The following is an 18158-nucleotide window of genomic DNA, read 5'->3' as shown; positions in this document are numbered from 1 at the left end:
TTATGAGTCATCAAGGGTATATGGTGTATTTTTGCTAAAACTCGGGGGTATATGATGAATTAAAAAAAATTCAGGGGTATATGGTGAATAAACAAAAAACTTAGGGGTAAATGGTGAAAAAACTGTAAATTAAAACAATTAAATATACCAAATGGTCATTAAAGTTAATAGTGTGAGTATCAAGAAACGGGATGTAGCTCAAAACTGGAAGTAAGCTATCCATTAAAGCCTTGCTGCAAATACGCATAAAACCCTGCTCACCCCACCGAACTCCCCAGGTGTTTTGCAAAATGAAATAATCGTGGCTGATCGAATAACCAACAATATTCACACTATGGTAAATCCCCTCTTTCTCTGTATAGGATTTTTGTCCTTCAAAGATTCCCTGATATAAATTTAGAAAGGGAAATTCTACATGGTGACCTCATGAATTTAATTTTTCTACGTGGAAGAGGAACTTTTTTCCAACTCTCTTCAGTGGCACCAAGGTTTAGAAAAATTAACCATAGTGACCTTTTTTAGGTTTATGGCTATCCTTTTTAGTTAAAATGGTTAACTTTTGATTTTTTTATTAAAAAATTATTTAAATTATATTATAAAATAATAAAATTAAAAAATATAAAAAAAAAGTAAAAAAAACAAAAAAAATTATTATTTAAAAAATAAAAGGTGGTCTAGGGCGGCAACCGGGGATGGGGAGGTGGTGGATGGGCTGTTAGATGCGGTGGGAAGGGTGGGAAGGGTGGTGGTGGTGGGTTTTTGTTTTTTAAATAATAATAATAATAACATTTTACAAAAATAATAATAATAGGAGTTAATTAATTATTTTCTTTTTAACATGAAATTAATTAATTATTTAGTTAGAATTTATGTAATATTTAATTAAGAGTTATATGTCTTTTCAAAAAAAAAATTAAGAGTTATATGAAAAATTAACCATGCTTAAAGTTTTGATTAGAAATAAATTATATTGTTAAACGAATTTATAACAAAAAAAGAATGTTAACCGATTATATAAGTTGTAGGTAAATTATCTTGTTTAAAGCGGACACCACCTAAAATTTGTATTATTTAGAAATAATCAAAAGGTTGACTTGTTTTTGGTGGACCGCTCAAAGTTTGTATTATTTTTGACAATTTTTCCCTTTATTTTATGCTACATATTATTTAATTATTTATTTATTTATTTTTACTATTCTGCATTATCAAAAGGGTTTATTTAACAAAATTAACATTCAAACAAAAAAGTTTATCCTAAAATTTTATCAACAATACAAAACTATTTGCCAAGTGTTGTGCCACGTGTAGGTGACACATATGATGTTAAATAAACGAATTTTGGATAGATTTTGTAAGATAAAATATTGTATAGAGTTTTATTACTTATATATTTCTAATCTTTCATATATACAAAATTAATGAATCATTTAATAAATATCCTATAACTAGGTTCTATTTCCAAAATTCGTTTTAAAAAGTTCTTTAAATAAGATCCATTTATAATATATTTAATTTATTTGAAAAATAATTAAGAATTAGTAAAAATAAGTTATAATCAGTAAAAATAATTTTAGTTTGATAAAAATACTTTCAACTCAGTAAAAATAATTTAGTTCAAAAAAAATAATTTCAAGTCAATATAGATATTTATCTACAAACAAAACTACAAAAAGTACACTATAATATAAATAAGCGATATGATATCGTATATCTAAATTTCCTAAATTATCAAAGAGGATTATATGACCGTATGTAACATTCAAATTAAAAAGTTTATTCTAAAATTTTATCAACCATCTGGGCATCGCCCGGGCACAAAACTAATAACTATTATATAAAGCTAAACTTTTAGCTAGACTACGAGACATCAACACTTGACATTCCAACTTTTCGCCAAGTGTCGCGCCACGTTAGATAGGTTTAGATAGACTCCGTAGAATAAAAAAATTAGTTTAGAATTTTATTTTCAATCAAATTTGTATAGAATTTTAGGATAAAATTGTAAGTTTAGAGTTTTACTTTTGATAAAATACCAATATTTCATATATATGTACAAATTGAAATATATTTTTTCAAAAAATAACAGATCGTAACTCTCAATAATTATCATATAAATTTATTTTTTATATCATAATATTTTTTTTAGAGCAAAGAAAGTAGTTCAAATGTACAACATCCAATTATAATATATTTTAATCGATTAAAATAATATACTTCACAATCTAATATGATTTTATTATTGTATGTAGACCTATTAATCAGGTCGAGTCATATTGGATAGGGTCACTTTAAGTTATGGGCCGAGAAATGTTCAACCTAGCCCAAAGTTTTGGGTTCGGGTCAACCTAATGGGTTTAAAACAATTTGTTATGTATGTAATCGAACATTTTCACCAATATTATTATTAGTCATTATATGCCTATCAATTCATAACTAATTTTACACTGATAATATGATATATTTTAAAATGTAACGTATAGATTTTAAAATTCAATAAACACTCCGGGCATCGCACGATCACAAATTAGACTAGTATATATATAAAGGGAAGCTTTTTCTCGATTTTTTAGAGAGCCACATAGGATTTAATTTTCTTAGCGCACCAAGTAAGATTATAAATTTTAGTTGTAGCCAATTAAATAAGAGATTATTAATTTCTTTTAGAATTAAATAATTCAAATGCCACGTAAGCAAAATTGGCGAATGAGATTTTTAAAGTTTAAATTAATTAAATATACAATATTATCTTTTGATATTAGGAATATATCTAAATATATAACAAATTTGAGCACATAAATAAATAAAAATTTTAAAAAATTCAAACAAATCGTGCATCGCACGAGTTTCATCTAGTATATAAATATATTAGAGTTGCCGTAATCATATGAACATAAAAAATATTTATCTCCACTTAAATAATTATTAATAAAACAAAATTGTGCTCATAATTATTTTCGTAACAAAATACATTGTTGTTTCTCACTGAATTATATTTGTTTTGTAAGTCATTAGGGAAATGCATTTAATGTTTTTTTTAAGATTGATATAATTAAATTTATTTTATTTAATTCAAGTTAATTTTCACAATTTGAACCCACTTATGAAAGTAAAGTTTCTATTACTAGGAAGTGTAAAATACCCTAACAGAGGCACCTTGTAGCCCATGGAAGGGAACAAATCTTCCCCTTCCCTTGGAATAAAAACTCCTGTAATCATGCATGCCTAAAAAGCCAGATGTGCATAACCTCCTATACATGCAACACATATGTGATCAGATTCATCCAATCCAAGGGATGGCCCTACGAATTTCTTGGAGGTCAAATGACCAAAAGCAGATAAGTTGTTATGGGTTACAGCTAACCAACAAGTTCCTGGAAAACAATTGATAATAGTAAATAATTTTTAAAATTTGATCAATTTTATCTCCTCAATCTTATAAGTAAAAAGAATCTTTTAGGTAAAAAGAACTAAGTAAAAAGAATCTCTTAGGTAAAAAGGAATCATACACCCAAAACTCAAAAAGGTTCAAAATAAAAACATAAAACAATACTCCGTACTATTTAAAATGATGAGTAGTGAAATTATGATATAATTGAGGGGTAAAATAAAAATAAAAAAAATAATTAAAAAAATAAAGGAGATTAGAAATAAACAATCTATACCAAATTTAAAAAATTATTTGCTTCCTGGTCGAACAACTCTATATGTTTAGTATAATAATTTACAATTACTCCGTTCGCATTCATACAAGATAAATTAAAGCTATACCTTTATTTTGAGACAATCAAGTGCTTTACAATTGGCAAAATTGTTAAAGAGCGGTAAGGCTTTCTGGATTCACCCCAGCTTTGTTATGTTGTTAATAAGAAATCATAAAAATTACCAGGTAGAGAGATCAGATAAGAGAGATTGAAATAGAATAATTGATAAAAGTACTCAAATATTTATAAATAATTATATAGAATAATATATTAGTTGTTTGAAATTGAAGATCATTTTAAGGATAATCAAATGATAATCAATCTCTGACTCTTTAACTATGGAGATGACTTTTGGAATTGATCTCTTTATTTATTTATTTACTTAATTATCTTTCTTTTCAATTTTTTTTTTTAAGTTAAAGTAATTTTTTTAAGAAATCAAAATTATTTTATCTTCAATCTGGGAAAAAATGTCAAATATATCAAAAAAAAAAATTATAACTAATTACGAACCTCCAATCTGCTTTGATTCTTCTATCCCACATATATATATATATATATATATATATATATATATATATATATATATATATATATATATATATATATATATATATATATATATATATATATATATATATATATATAATATACTTTTAATTAAGATATTGCAATATAAATTGTGTCAATTTGTGAAACTTTTTAAAAAGACTAGTAGATTATCAAAATAGATAGCACTCTATAAAGTAATTTGAGCCGGGGCATCATCCAATCCTTAAAATTACGTAGTAGTTTTATCTATTACTCGTACTAGTGCAAGAGTTTTTCTCTAGTCTTTACTACATACTTTTTATTAATCAGAAAAGGAGATTAATATATATTATATCAAGGTGAATAAGGAAACACCAAACCAGTCTAAAGATAAAAACAGGAAAATGAAAAGCTGAAAAATTGAACAGGATTGGAAATACTTGCCCTATAGAGGCTGCCGAAATAGAAATGCAGAAGTAAAAATAAAGCAAGTAAAGCCTAAAACAGAAATTGAAACATTACAATCCAGCAGGTACGGAGTACCATATTAAACATACATATGCCAAATATTGAGACCTATCTAGCGCTCTAGCAAAAAATAAGTTAAAATGCAATTGAATATGGCTGTGAGTTCTCATTTATTTTTGTGTGTAAGAGGTATGTATAGTGGCGTATCCCCTAAGTGGCTAACCATGCCAAACAATCGAAGGTTGTTGACAGCAGTAAAAGTTCTTAAAAAACAAAGCAATCCAAGAAGCTTTAATGGCTTTTAAAAAAAAAAAAAATTGCTTCTTAAAAAAAAATACAACAAAAATAAAATAAAATTAGAAGCTTTAATTTAATGGATTAAAACATTAAATGCATATAATTATTAATATGGTATACCATCTTAGAATCTTATAATAATAATAACCCAAAATGAATGTTATTTACTGTATTATTTTCTTTGAAGAACCAAAATGAATGTTTATAATTATATTATGAGTATTTTGATCTATGAGCATAAATATATTGAGATTTGAAAGAGAAATTAAAACTTGAAAGAGAAGCTTACCACATCGAGACATACTTGCTAAAGGGTTGAAGACAGGAGTTGAGAGTGAGAGAAAAGAGAGTTTTTGTAAGAGATGACGGCTATTTATAGCAACAACAAAGCCCTAATTTCTAGGTGGCATGTCTGGATGTTGGTGTTTTTGGATACGGGTATAGAATCATACGAAATTTATTATATTATTATTCTCTCTTTATTCCTTTCTATATTCTCCATTCATTTCTTTCTATAGTTTCTTTTTTTCATTTTGGAGACCCCAATCACCCCATATATGTACTCCCTCTGTTTTTTTAAAGTACCCCACTTCCCATAAACAATCGTTTTTATTTAAGTACCCTATTGCCACATTTTATATTATTTCTCTCTCTTCCTTTTAACACCGCAACTATTTTATAATATTTTTCCCTCTTACATTAATCTTAGTGGTCCCAATTTATATTTCTCTCTCTTACCTTTTCCAACTTTTTTTTATTCCTAACCATACCCACTTATATATTTATTTTATTATTTTGTCTAAAACTAAGTGCCCAAGCCTATGAAGCACTTAAAAAAACCGGAGGGAGTATGTCTGTTTTTTTTTCCCTCACTATTTTGACCCTTACACCCAAAATGACACCTCAATGTTTAAGTATTTCATTGTGGTTTAAGTATTCCATTGTGGTTTATACATAATTTTAAGTATTCCATTGTGGTTTACCTCAATGTTTAAGATACGAAAATTTAAAATAGATAATCGCTGTAAAACGGGAATTTTCTGATTTACTACTACAAATTATTGTTCATCAATTTTATTCATTTCATTAATTGTTCAGCAAAAAAATTAAAAAGCATTCTTTTCATGCAGGTCCCATATTTAACTGTAGCTCTTTAATTTTGCTCATGGGATGAGGAAATAGTAAAATGCTCATAAGCATTTTACCATTTGATCATTGGTGGGGTGCCATTTTTCTTCAAACTAGTTGTTGAAGCGCGCTCGCCCCCCGACCAGTGTTATCAATTTTGGTGGTTTTTGGTAAAATGTCTTTCTTTTACTAACTTCCTTTTCACTCCCTAATTTTGCAAATTTTAATTTATAAAAACGTTTTTGATCGATGTTTAGTATGTGCTAATATATAATGTTATGCTAACTATAAGTTATATCTTATATTCAATAAACTAACTACAAAACAAAAAAAAACAAAAAAAAAAAAAAAAAAAAAAAAGAACCTATTATGTATGATTCTTTTTAGCTAAATGAACTCTAGAGATTAGTTTTAGAAGGTATTGTACGGACCAAGTCCACACTAAATTCTTATAGACCCAACAATTTGAAGTAAATTGGAAAAGATAGTTTGAAAATGAATCTAAAAGGTTAAGTTTTTTTTTTTTTTTTTTTTTTTTAAGAAAAAAAAAAATGGGTGCATAATTAGTTATTGTGCAACAAGTCTATTCTAGAATTTCTAGATTACTTTTGGCATCTGTACTATTAACATAATAGATCGAATTAAAGTAGTAGGCAGGTTTACAAAAAGTAAAAGGATATTTGATAGGAACATTACTAATTAATCAGCTCACATTGCAATTTTAAAATAGATAAGAAGGAAATTACTAATTAATCCTTATCATTATCTAGAAATGAAACAAAATTACAGGGAAAAAAACAGGTACAGGTGATAAGTCTATTTTTTATATATATTTTTATTCCCCGCCCCAAGGTCATATTTGTGCTTATTTGAGCTTTGCGAAGCTATTTTTATTACTAATATACGTTTTCTAGTATTTTTGTAGAGTTGGTATTATATTGCAGGACTTTGTAGATTTATTCCCGAGCTTATTGAACCACTATAAAAATATTGGAATTTGATTGTTTTTTATGATCATATATTGGAAGCCCAAGGCAGAGCTAGAGTAATTTAGTTCGGTGATTAAGGGCTCAGTTTGACAAAGGATTAGCTCTACAAGCTACCGATTTAAGTACTAGTCTAAAAGAGGAGATTGGGCTCAAAGCTTGAGAAGTCCAATATCAATGGAAAACACTCAAGCCCGCGCGAGAAGAAGCCCAGCTCGCTGCCAGACAAACGATTCAACGTTAGGCTTGCTGATTGCTGTTGGGCTTGCAAATTCCTTGTGCCTACTCTAATTATTTCGCTGATGTCGGTTTCCGAACTCCAATTTCATGCAGCTTTGATTAATTTGTTTTAGTTATAGTTTGAGTGGTGTTTCGGGGTTTTTGATGTCCTTCGGGAGAGTTACAATTCCAAGACTGGCCTCTGAACGCCTGTACCTGCAAAATAACGGAGACTTCGATGGGTGGGAGCTCTGCCTCTAACGATCAAGTTAGAATGTGTTTGAGGAGTAAAGTGCGGAAAGTAAAGGGTCTCTCTTGGATTCCAAGAGAGGATCTGCAATGTATAATTGCTGGGTTTGAGGTGTTAGGTGACTGACTTTCTCTTATGGAGAGTTAATGTGTATGGATTTTTCTGAATTATCATTCCTCTGAGGGAAACATCTCCCTTTTATAGGGTGTTGAAAAACGTGCCCAATACTAGGTTTCAGTAAACCTAGGGCTGATTGGGCTTTGCTTAGAACTTTGGGCCGTAGGAGGCCACTTGCTCAGTTGGCAATTCTGCCTGCCACGTGTCATGACCTGATTGGTCCACCTTGGACCTCTCACGTGGCGAACTCTAATTGGTCCACATGGATGACATGTGGTAGGATATCATTGGTCCACGTAGCGGGATAAAATCCCCAAATCATTTGCCCCTCACAGGGGTGACGTGGCATGCCACGTGGCGCCTGTAACAGGTGTCACACTATGATTGGAGAACGGTTTTTACCCTTTTTTTTGTGACCCTTGAAATTCTCCCCTTATAAATAGAGGGTGTCCAAATCATTTGGACATTCTAGAAACTTTTAAGATAGGATTTTGGACGACTGCTCTGACTCTCTGGACTGTTGCCGCTTGTTTTTTTTACAAACCGCCTATTTCCTTTACCGCCTGCTTCTTCAACTATTAAAGTTTTCAAGGGTTCCAAGACTTTACTACTTCCAAGGTAACCGCCTGTTTCCTTTTTTCATTTCTCTTTGTTTTTTCTGTTTTCAAAAATGGTAACCCAAAAGCACCCGGCACGGCCTAGGTTAGTGATCAGCCGGTCACCGGGGACAGCTGAATCTAGAACTAGGAGTGCCGCCTGCCCTATGCTGGACCATCTTTTGCGAACTGCCCAGAGTCCGAATGTCTATGTGTCTATGCAGGACACAATGGCCAGAATAAAGAGAACGACCAAGATTACAAATTCAAACGACTCCTCATTTTACGCGCCCATAAGCGAGATCTCGGACGTGCCGCCTGGCATCCCTAGTACCCCAAGCGATTCCATTTTGGCGGAATCAGGGGAGGAGGTTCAGAATGAACCTCTCGTCAGTGAACCTCTCGTCAATGAACCTCTCCTCATTGACCTGTCCGGGCAGGCGACTGCCTTGTCCGAGAGCTCGGATGACGACTCTAAGCCAAGCACCTCCAGCCAACACTCTGATGACTCAGAGGAAAAGCACTCTCGGCTACATACAGCGAAAGAGAGCCATGAGGTAGAGAAAGGGGAGAGATGGGCAGAGCCGGCTGCCACCCAAAGGGAAATGTACGCCCCCTATTTCTGCCATGTTCCCAAAGGCAGGCGCAGGGCCATGTCTGAAAAAATAGGGAGCTTTAGGGCTGACCTTGTGATGGGACATGGTTACATTCTAACTGTGTCGGATGCCGAGGATACGGTAGTCTGGCCAGAGTTATCCAGTTATAGGGACGAGTGTTTTGGCTGCTATGAGGCGGCCATCAAAGCTGGTTTAAGGTTTACTCTAAATTCGGCTGTAGAGAGGATTTTGGATGGGTACCAGCTGGGTCTCTGACAACTAGCCCCAAACTCATGGTTCAACATCTTGGGCTATGTTGCCGGCTACGAGATGTATGGGGTGGAGCCAAGCTTTGAAGCTTTTGCTCATATGAATTACCTCAGCCGGACCCCCAAAACAAGCGGTACCGGTTGGTATCAGAATTCTAGTCGTAAAGGCTACATGATGACCATAGGGAAGGAGAACAAGTTGAAGGATTGGAGGAACACCTTCTACATAGTCTCCAACCCTGACAAGGTCAAGAACAGAAAATACAATAGGTGGAACAGGGATCCACCTTACTTAACAGGCGGATCGGACCTGCCGCATGTTCCTCGACAAGCAAAGGAAGAGATCCTGGATATAGGGCTCTTCAAAGTGTACATACAGGCGAACCCCGAAACTGGGGTGAGGGAGTTCGTCCCTCAAAATTACATCCCAAAGTATAAATGGTTATACGATGGGAAGTACCTGGCCACCTGCGGCCTTAGCGGGGAGATGCCGAGAGGTAGAGGACCGCCTATTTAACGTGTCTTGATAAACTTGATTAATTTTTGTGTCTAACCATTTTGTTCATCTTTTGCAGATAAAGCTATGGACAAGATCTCAGCCTCCAAAAAGATATCCGCCCAACTCCGCGCAGCCGTTCTTGGCAAACGGACCACCGAGGAGTCGCCTGCCAAACAGGTGCCTAGGGTGAGCTACTTAGCACTATTTGCCTTCCTTTCAATTATAATATGCTGGCCGCCTGTTTATGATTCATCGTCTTGTTACAGAGCGACACTGTCAGACCCTCTTCCTCAACTCAGCCGGACCCCAAATGTCAAAAACAGACGGCTGGGGAAGTGCCGACTCCTGGCAGTGCCAGGAGACAGTCGGCTGAAAGGCAGGGTAGGACCTCCCAAACTACAGCGAGGACTCCAGCCGCCCCTGGGAGCAGCCGACCCCCAAGAGAAAAAGAGGCGGCCACAGGTATATAGCTTGCGCAAATTTTCGAAGTTTGATCATACTGCCGACTTCTCTGATTTCAGGCGGCTGGTCTAGATGGCCAAGGCCATGCTGAAGGTCATCCCTGCTGAGGACAGGGACTCTGTTAAGGGAGTCGGTACCCTTAACCTTGAAGCCATCCTGGCTCTCCTTGCCGAGGTAAACTTAGTAAAAAGTTCTCTATTTTCATTTTAAACGTTTGCCAGGTCGCCTGTAACCGACGACTGTTTTTGGTCGGCTGCAGTCTATGCTGCGAGTATATGGTCTCCGCAAGGCCATCACCGAGAAGAACAAAGAGCTAAAAGATGCGAAGGCCATGGCCGCCTCTGATTCTGATAAAGCTATGTTCCAGATAGCTCAAAACGAGATTCTGACAACTAACATACTGTATTACTAGGCGAATGCCACTTTGTAGGTGAAGAATGATTTAGAGGCGGCCAGGAAAAGGATCCTGGAGCAGGAGAAGTCCGTGAAGGACCTCAAGGCTGAGCTCAGTCCTCTAAAGGAGGCAGATAAAGAGGCCGAGGGACTCCGCAACCGGGTGAACAAGCTCAAGGGTCGCCTGCTGAATCAAGAGGCTGACCTCACCCAGAAACTTAACCAAAAAGCTGATGAAAGAAGATGGCCATAGTTCTGGACATAATGGAGGACACAAACGCCATCATGAAGATGACTTGGGTGGCCCTCTGCCCTGATACCAGCTATGAAAAGTGGGGGAGCCAGTTCGCCGCCTGTACTGACCAATTTAACAAGAAGATCATGGGGCAGACAAACGGTGATGAGGAGGCGGAGGGTGATGAGGAGGCGTCCGACTTTGTTTCCGGGGAGTCGGAGCAGGAGGAAGAGAAGCAGGAGGCTGACGGTGATGAGGAGCCGCCGCAGGAGGAGGCGAATGTCGTCACAGAACAGGCGCCAATTGATGATCCAAATCAAGCGGCTGCCAACACTGAAGGTCCTTCTCCAGCTGCTTAAATTCAATTTTTAATGTCAACTTTCTTCGGCCTGTGTGCTGTTTGTTTTGTATCTTTACCCGACCAAAAGGGGTCGGGGTTCATATACAATTGTTAACTTCAACATTTAACAAGAAGATCATGGGGCAGACAAACGGTGATGAGGAGGCGGAGGGTGATGAGGAGGCGTCCGACTTTGTTTCCGGGGAGTCGGAGCAGGAGGAAGAGAAGCAGGAGGCTGACGGTGATGAGGAGCCGCCGCAGGAGGAGGCAAATGTCGTCACAGAACAGGCGCCAATTGATGATCCAAATCAAGCGGCTGCCAACACTGAAGGTCCTTCTCCAGCTGCTTAAATTCAATTTTTAATGTCAACTTTCTTCGGCCTGTGTGCTGTTTGTTTTGTATCTTTACCCGACCAAAAGGGGTCGGGGTTCATATACAATTGTTAACTTCAACATTTCTAGTCGGTCATCTGGCCGACTGTCTATTTTAATCATTCAGCTATTTTTGCCGTTTTTTCAAATTTTGAAGTTCTTGAATTTTGTAAATTTTGCTAATTGTAGCTAGCTTACTTCTTGCTTTCATGAATACATTATATACCGACTGTTCTTGTCCCTGGGCGACTGGCACCTGGTTTTTAAGGTGAGTTGATTGACTTAGAATTTTTGATACCTTGTCAGTATTACTAATTCTAGGTCAATCAATCACTATGGTGATTGCCCCAAACCAGGTGGCAGTCAGCCATCACTCAGGCGAACGCCTAGCATATCCCGGCTCTCGGCCTTGACAAAGTTCTTAACAAACCTTGTATTTAATTTATTTAATTTATTATAAGTAGTCCGTCTGTTTGGTGCTTGTATAGGACAGGCGCTAATCTGGACGTTTTTAATCAAGGTGGTGTTATGGTGCATACAAAATTAGGAACAATGGTCGAAGGCCGTCTGTTTGTCAAAAAACAGGCCGTCTCGTTCGTACCTTTTAGATTTCAAATTTAGATTTGAGTGACTATTGATCTTTTAAGATTGATCAATCTTTCCCTTGAGTAAATAAAGAAACAGTCGGAGACGGCCTCTGTTATGTTACAACTTAGAGGAATAGGGGCCGAGTGCCGTCCGTTTGCCAAAACACAAGCGCCTTGGCTCGCACCGTTTAGATTCCATCTTAAGTTTGCCAGTGACCCTGAGTTTACCCTTGAGGTTAATCATTCCGCTATGTTGATTTGAATGCGTAGGAAAAACAGGCGGCTTTGGCCGCATGGATCCTTTTATGAACTGCAATGTACTAAGTTAGGTACTTAGTTTATTTTGTTGGATGTTAACTGCATAGAAGCAGGCGTCAAACGTGACGTCCAACTGAATTAGATACACCTGTTGGGTTACAGGCGGCAGCTTTAGTAAATATAGTAAGAATAGTGGTCGAGTACGCCTGTTCACCAAAAAACAGGCGGTCTTCTCATACCTTTTAGGTTCCGCACTAGGTTAAGAGTGTGAGTTATCCTTAAGATTACCCAATCTTCGTCACTTTGGTTTGAGTAGTAGAGGAATCAGGCGGCGTATGCCAGCTGACCCCCTTTATTTGCCAAGTTTTGCTTGGCTATTAACTCAAGGGGTGCCGACTGCATTTATCCCAAGTAATGACAGGCGGTTTCTGACTCAGATTTGAACTGTCTACCGCTTGTTTGGGGAGCGGTACGTTTATCTTTGTCTCCAGTCAAGCGGCTACAAGGTTGTCAAGTGGACACTCGGTTGGGCCGTTTATTTTAAGTTTATAGAGCAATGTGCCACCTAAATGGGAGATGCTCTCTGCGACGAATTCACCCGGATGGATGTCGCCGGACGCCTGCTCTAGTTTTGGGGCAGACGTATTAGTTTAATTTTAAAGAGATCATTCGGCCATGGGCCTTATAGTGATCATCCGGCCTGTGGCCTCATTAGTTTGTTCAGAAAAGAACAGATTGCTAAGTATTTAAAAAAGAATAAGGCCGGCTGTTTTTGAACAGGCGGCTTGCCCCACTGAGGAGACTTGCACAATAATTGAAATAAATTGCAAACTTTTATTGATATGTTTACAAATAATTTACAAATCTCAGAAATAGTACTTTTTTAAGTTGTCTACATTCCAAGTTCTGGCTAGCTACCTTCCATCTGGTGTTTCCAGTCAGTAGGTGCCGCCTCTAACTTCTTCATAGATTCGGTAGGGGCTATCCCAGTTAGGAGTCAGTTTTCCCTGTTCTTTGGCCCTACCGACTGCTTCCATCTTACGTAACACAAAGTCCCCTACCTTTAGGGGCCGCTTGTGCACTCTTTTATTGTAAGCTCTCGTCGTTCTCAGACGACAGATCTCATGCCGCAAGGCTGCATTGCCCGTGAGTTTTGGAAGTGAATCTAGTGCTAGCCGCATGGCTTCCCAATTGGCCTCTTCGTCATAAAGCATGACTCGAAGAGTCAGCTCATAGTGCTCAATAGGAAGAATAGCCTCTGCCCCATAAACCATGAGAAATGGCGTTTCACTAGTCGCCCCTTTTTCAGTCGTCCTGATGACCCACAAAACATGCGGTAGCTCGTCAGCTCATAGGCCGCCGGCTCTTTCAATTTTCTTTTTGATGCCATCAGAGATTAACTTGTTGAATGCTTCAACCTGGCCGTTTTCTTGGGGGCGGCCGACTGATGCAAAACAATGAGAGATCCCTTGGTCTCCCAACCAGTTCTTGAGAGCAGGCGTCTCGAATTAAGGTCCATTGTCAAAAACCATAGACATGGGTTCCCCTTACCGAGTGATGACATTTCTCCAAATGAAGGAAATGACATCTTTGGTTTTGATACTTTTGACTGTCTCTGCTTCTACCCACTTGGTGAAGTAGTCGAATGCTACCAAAATATATCTCCGTCCGCCTATAACAGGCGTATAGGGACCCAAAATGTCCATGCCCCATTTGGCGAATGGTACTGGGATGTGGATAGCCGTCAGGTCAATGGCCGGACGATGGATGAGCTTGCCAAACCTTTGACACTTGTCACATTTTTTTAACCATCTCCATGGCGTCTGCTTCTAGGGTAGGCTAGAAGTAGCCTTGCCGAATGGCTCTTTTTGCTAGGGTCCTGCCGCCTATATGGGAGGCACAGAACCCTGAATGCAAATCTTCGAGGACCTCTCGGCCCTTCTCTGGGGTGATACACTTCAAAAGAGGTTGTAGATAGCCTTTCTTGAAAAGTTCCCCTTTGTGAATCTCAAAGTTGGACGCATGCTTTTTCATTACAATCATCTCTGGGTAAGTATTTGGAAGGGTACCGTCTGTTAAGTATGCCCGGATGCCATCCATCCAGGTTGAACTTCGATCAAGGACTCCAATAGGTTCCTCCTCAATGCTCCTTTTCTCCATCACTTCCCAGAAAACAGATCTTGGTGTGTCACAAGAGGCGGATGATGCCAATTTAGAGAGGGCATCCGCCTGGTTATTCTCAGACCTAGGGACTTGACTTAGGTGAAATTCTTCAAGTGTCCCGGCCTCTTCTTTGACCGCCTGTAGATACTTGATCATAGCCGGATGTGTGGCTTCATAGTCACCATGATATTGGCTAACGACCAGTTGTGAGTCAGAACAGGCGTCCACTTTCTTTGCCCTGGCCACTTTGTTCATACGGATACCGGCTAGTAGGGCTTCATATTCTGCCTCATTGTTTGAGGCTTGGAACTTGAACCTAGTGCATACTCATACTTGTCTCCCTCAGGAGACTAACATATGACACCTGCACCACAGCCATTCATTGTGGAGCTCCCGTCCACATATACCTTCCAGACTTGGTCTGGATTTTCCGGATCAGCCGGCCTTGTCATTTCAACAATGAAGTCGGCAAGTGTCTGCCCCTTCACTGCTTTCCTTGGCTCAAAAGTAATTTCTAGGCTTTGCATTTCAATTGCCCACTTAATCATTCGGCCGGATGATTCCATGGTTGTCAGTGGCCGCTTGATCAGCTGGTCGGTGTAAACCACGACCGGATGTGCCAAGAAGTAAGGTTTCAACTTCTTAACTGCCATGTAGAGGGCCAAGCCAAATTTTTCAATCATGGCTGATGAAATAGACGGGGAGCTGGCAGCCGTCTCTTTCAGCAAGGAGAACGGCGCTGAGAGCAAGATCAGAGACGGCCACATACATGTACAATACTTCCTTTGATAGAGGGCTGACGGGCCTTGCAATGAGTGCAATTGTTCCTTCAACTTCTGGAAGGCCGCCTCTGCATCCGTCCCCCATTCAAACATAGTCTTCTTCTTAATTGCTTGGAAGAAATAGAGGCACTTGTCGCCTGACCGACTGAGGAATCTCCCCAATGCCGCCAGACAACCTGTTAGTCTTTGAACTTCCTTCACAGTGCAGGGTGACCGCATGTCTATCACCGCCTGTATTTTTTCTAGATTGGCCTCTATCCCCCTTTGATCAATCAAAAATCCGAGGAACTTCCCAGACTCAACACCAAAAACACATTTCTTGGGATTTAGCATGACCTGGTGCCGCCTAAGTGTGGCGAATGTTTCTCGGAGATCTATAAGATGGTTCGCTGGTGTTTGGATTTAACAATCATGTCATCAATATATGTCTCCACATTCCTTCCTATTTGATTAACGAAGACTGTATTAATCATTCTTTGGAAGGTGGCCGGCGCATTCTTTAAACTAAACGGCATCACAGTATAGCAGAACAGCCCCTGATCAGTGACGAATGCCGTCTTTCTTAATCTTTCTTCCATAGGGGTATCTGGTGAAATCCTGAATAGGCGTCCATGAAACTCATCAAGGCATGGCCGGCTGTAGAGTCGACCAGACTGTCGATCTTTGGGAGAGGATAACTATCCTTCGTACATGCCTTGTTCAAGTCTTTGTAGTCTACACACATGCGCCAGGTTCCATTCGGCTTCTTTAGTAGGACAATATTGGCTACCCAATCAGGGAAGTAGCATTGCCGAATGAAACCAACATCTAACAACTTTTTCACCTCGGCGGTTGTCGCCTGGCTTCTTTCTTCACCATGGTTCCTCTTCTTTTGCCTTACCGGCTTCTTTTTGGGATCCACAGCAAGTTTATGGATGGCTAGATCCGGGCTGATGCCTGGCATCTCGTCCACTTCAAAGGCAAAGATGTCTTTGAATTCTTTCAGCAAGTGATGCAAGTCCGCACCAAGTTCAGCAAAAGCAGTCGTCCCAACCTTAACAGTCCGGTCGGGACGGGAGTCATCTAGGACGATGTCCATGTGTTCACCAGTCGGCTGGGGACGGAGTTCATCCGGCCTTTAACCGGTCAATGATTGCTATTGCTTGTCCTCTTTCTCGACCATCATTTGGTTGGCCTTTTTCTTTTTGCCGACTTCTATTGTAGCAGGCGCGGCTTCCTTGACTTGGTCAAGATCGGTTGTTTCTCCAGTGGGGCTGGTTGCGGCCACAGTGGGCTTGACATCAGAGAGGTAGCACTCCCTGGCCATCTTTTGGTCTCTCCGTAGGGAGCCGACTGTTCCATCATCCCTCTTAAACTTGAGAATCATAAGAGAAAGGATGATAACGGCTTTGGATTCATTTAGGGTACGGCGCCCTAAAATCATGTTGTAGGCCGTCAATTCTTCAACAACTAAGAACCAGACCACCATGTGGCGTCCCTCCCTTTTCTCGCCCAGACGAATGGGTAGGTCTATTCGACCTACCGAATGTACCACACCACCCCCAAATCCCACTAAGGGATGAGAGACCTGGTGCATACTTTCGCGCTTGTACCTGAGCTTGGCCGGGCACTTGTGACTGATGAGGTCAGACGAGCTCCCAATGTCAATGAGGATCCGGCCAACTCTTTAGTTAGCTACTTTGCATTCGATGACAATAAGATCATCATGCGGCCTCTTGATTTTGCCCTTGTCCTCCTCAGTGATAACGACTTCGGGAAAGTAGTCCTTGGACGCCTGTCCCTCGTCGACTGAGTTAACATCGAGGCGCCTGACATAGTCTTTATTGCCCCGGATGGTAGGGTCGCCTCTAGCGAAGCCACCTGCTATTGTATAGATCGGAGTTTCATCCGTATCCGAGCTATTAGCAGAGTTGGACTTCTTCTTAGACGGCTGTCTAGGGTTAGTCTGCAAGGTAACCTTGGACCTCAAGATGTAAGACTTGAGGACTCCTTTATCAGCTAGACGGTCTAACAACCGCTTGAGGCTATAACATTCGTTGGTGTCATGGCCAATATCCTCATGGTAGTGGCAGTATTTGTTTTTGTTCCGATTCTTGGCAGAACCCTTCATAGGAGCCGGCTTGTCAATTGAGACCCGGTCCTTAATCTCCATGAGGATGGAGTAGTAGTCCTTATTGAATTCGTACTTTGGGGAGTACGTCTTCACTTCTCTCTTTTTCTTCTGGGACGGCTGTTCAGAGTATTCAGCCACCCAGACTTGTTTTCTTTTCTTTTCTTCTTTCTTAGCCGGCTTGATGGCCGACTTTCTATCTTGTCGGACCTCTTTATGTCCGACTGCTTACTGATGTTGCAGAGCTCGGTCGCCTGTATATAGGCGTCCGCTTCCATCAGTGCCTCTAGGAGGGTAGTCACCCTCTTTCTGACGAGGTCGAACTTGAAAGCCAAACCGTCCTTCAGACCTTTTAAAAAGTCTGTGTAAGCTACCTCATCAGACAACCCTTGAATCTGAATTTTCATCAGATTGAAGCGCCTGATATATGAGCGCAGCCCCTCCTTCTCTCCCTGCTGTATGGCACCCAAATTAAGACTTGTCTTCTTTGCAGGGATATTCATTTAGAAGTTTGATGCGAACAAGTATGCCAGCGTCTTGTAGTTATTGATGCATCCGGCTAGCAGGTTGCCAAACCATTGCTGGGTTACGCCCTTCAATGTGGTCGGGAAGCATCTACACCAAGTAGCATCATCTAACCCTTGTAGATACATAAGGTTAGTGTATGCCATCAGGTGGTCTTCTGGATTGGAGGTACCATCATAACTGTCTACCAACACATTCGTCACCTTGGCCGGCTGTGCGGCCTCAGTTATTTCCTTGGAGAAAGTTGAAGGTTGTTCCTCAAGTTTGAGCAGTT

The sequence above is a fragment of the Chenopodium quinoa genome, unplaced genomic scaffold (genome assembly GCF_001683475.1).
Source record: "Chenopodium quinoa cultivar QQ74 unplaced genomic scaffold, ASM168347v1, whole genome shotgun sequence".
NCBI classification, from domain to species: Eukaryota; Viridiplantae; Streptophyta; class Magnoliopsida; order Caryophyllales; family Amaranthaceae; genus Chenopodium; species Chenopodium quinoa.
The sequence above is the reverse complement of the archived record's forward strand: the minus strand, read 5'-3'. Positions refer to the sequence as shown.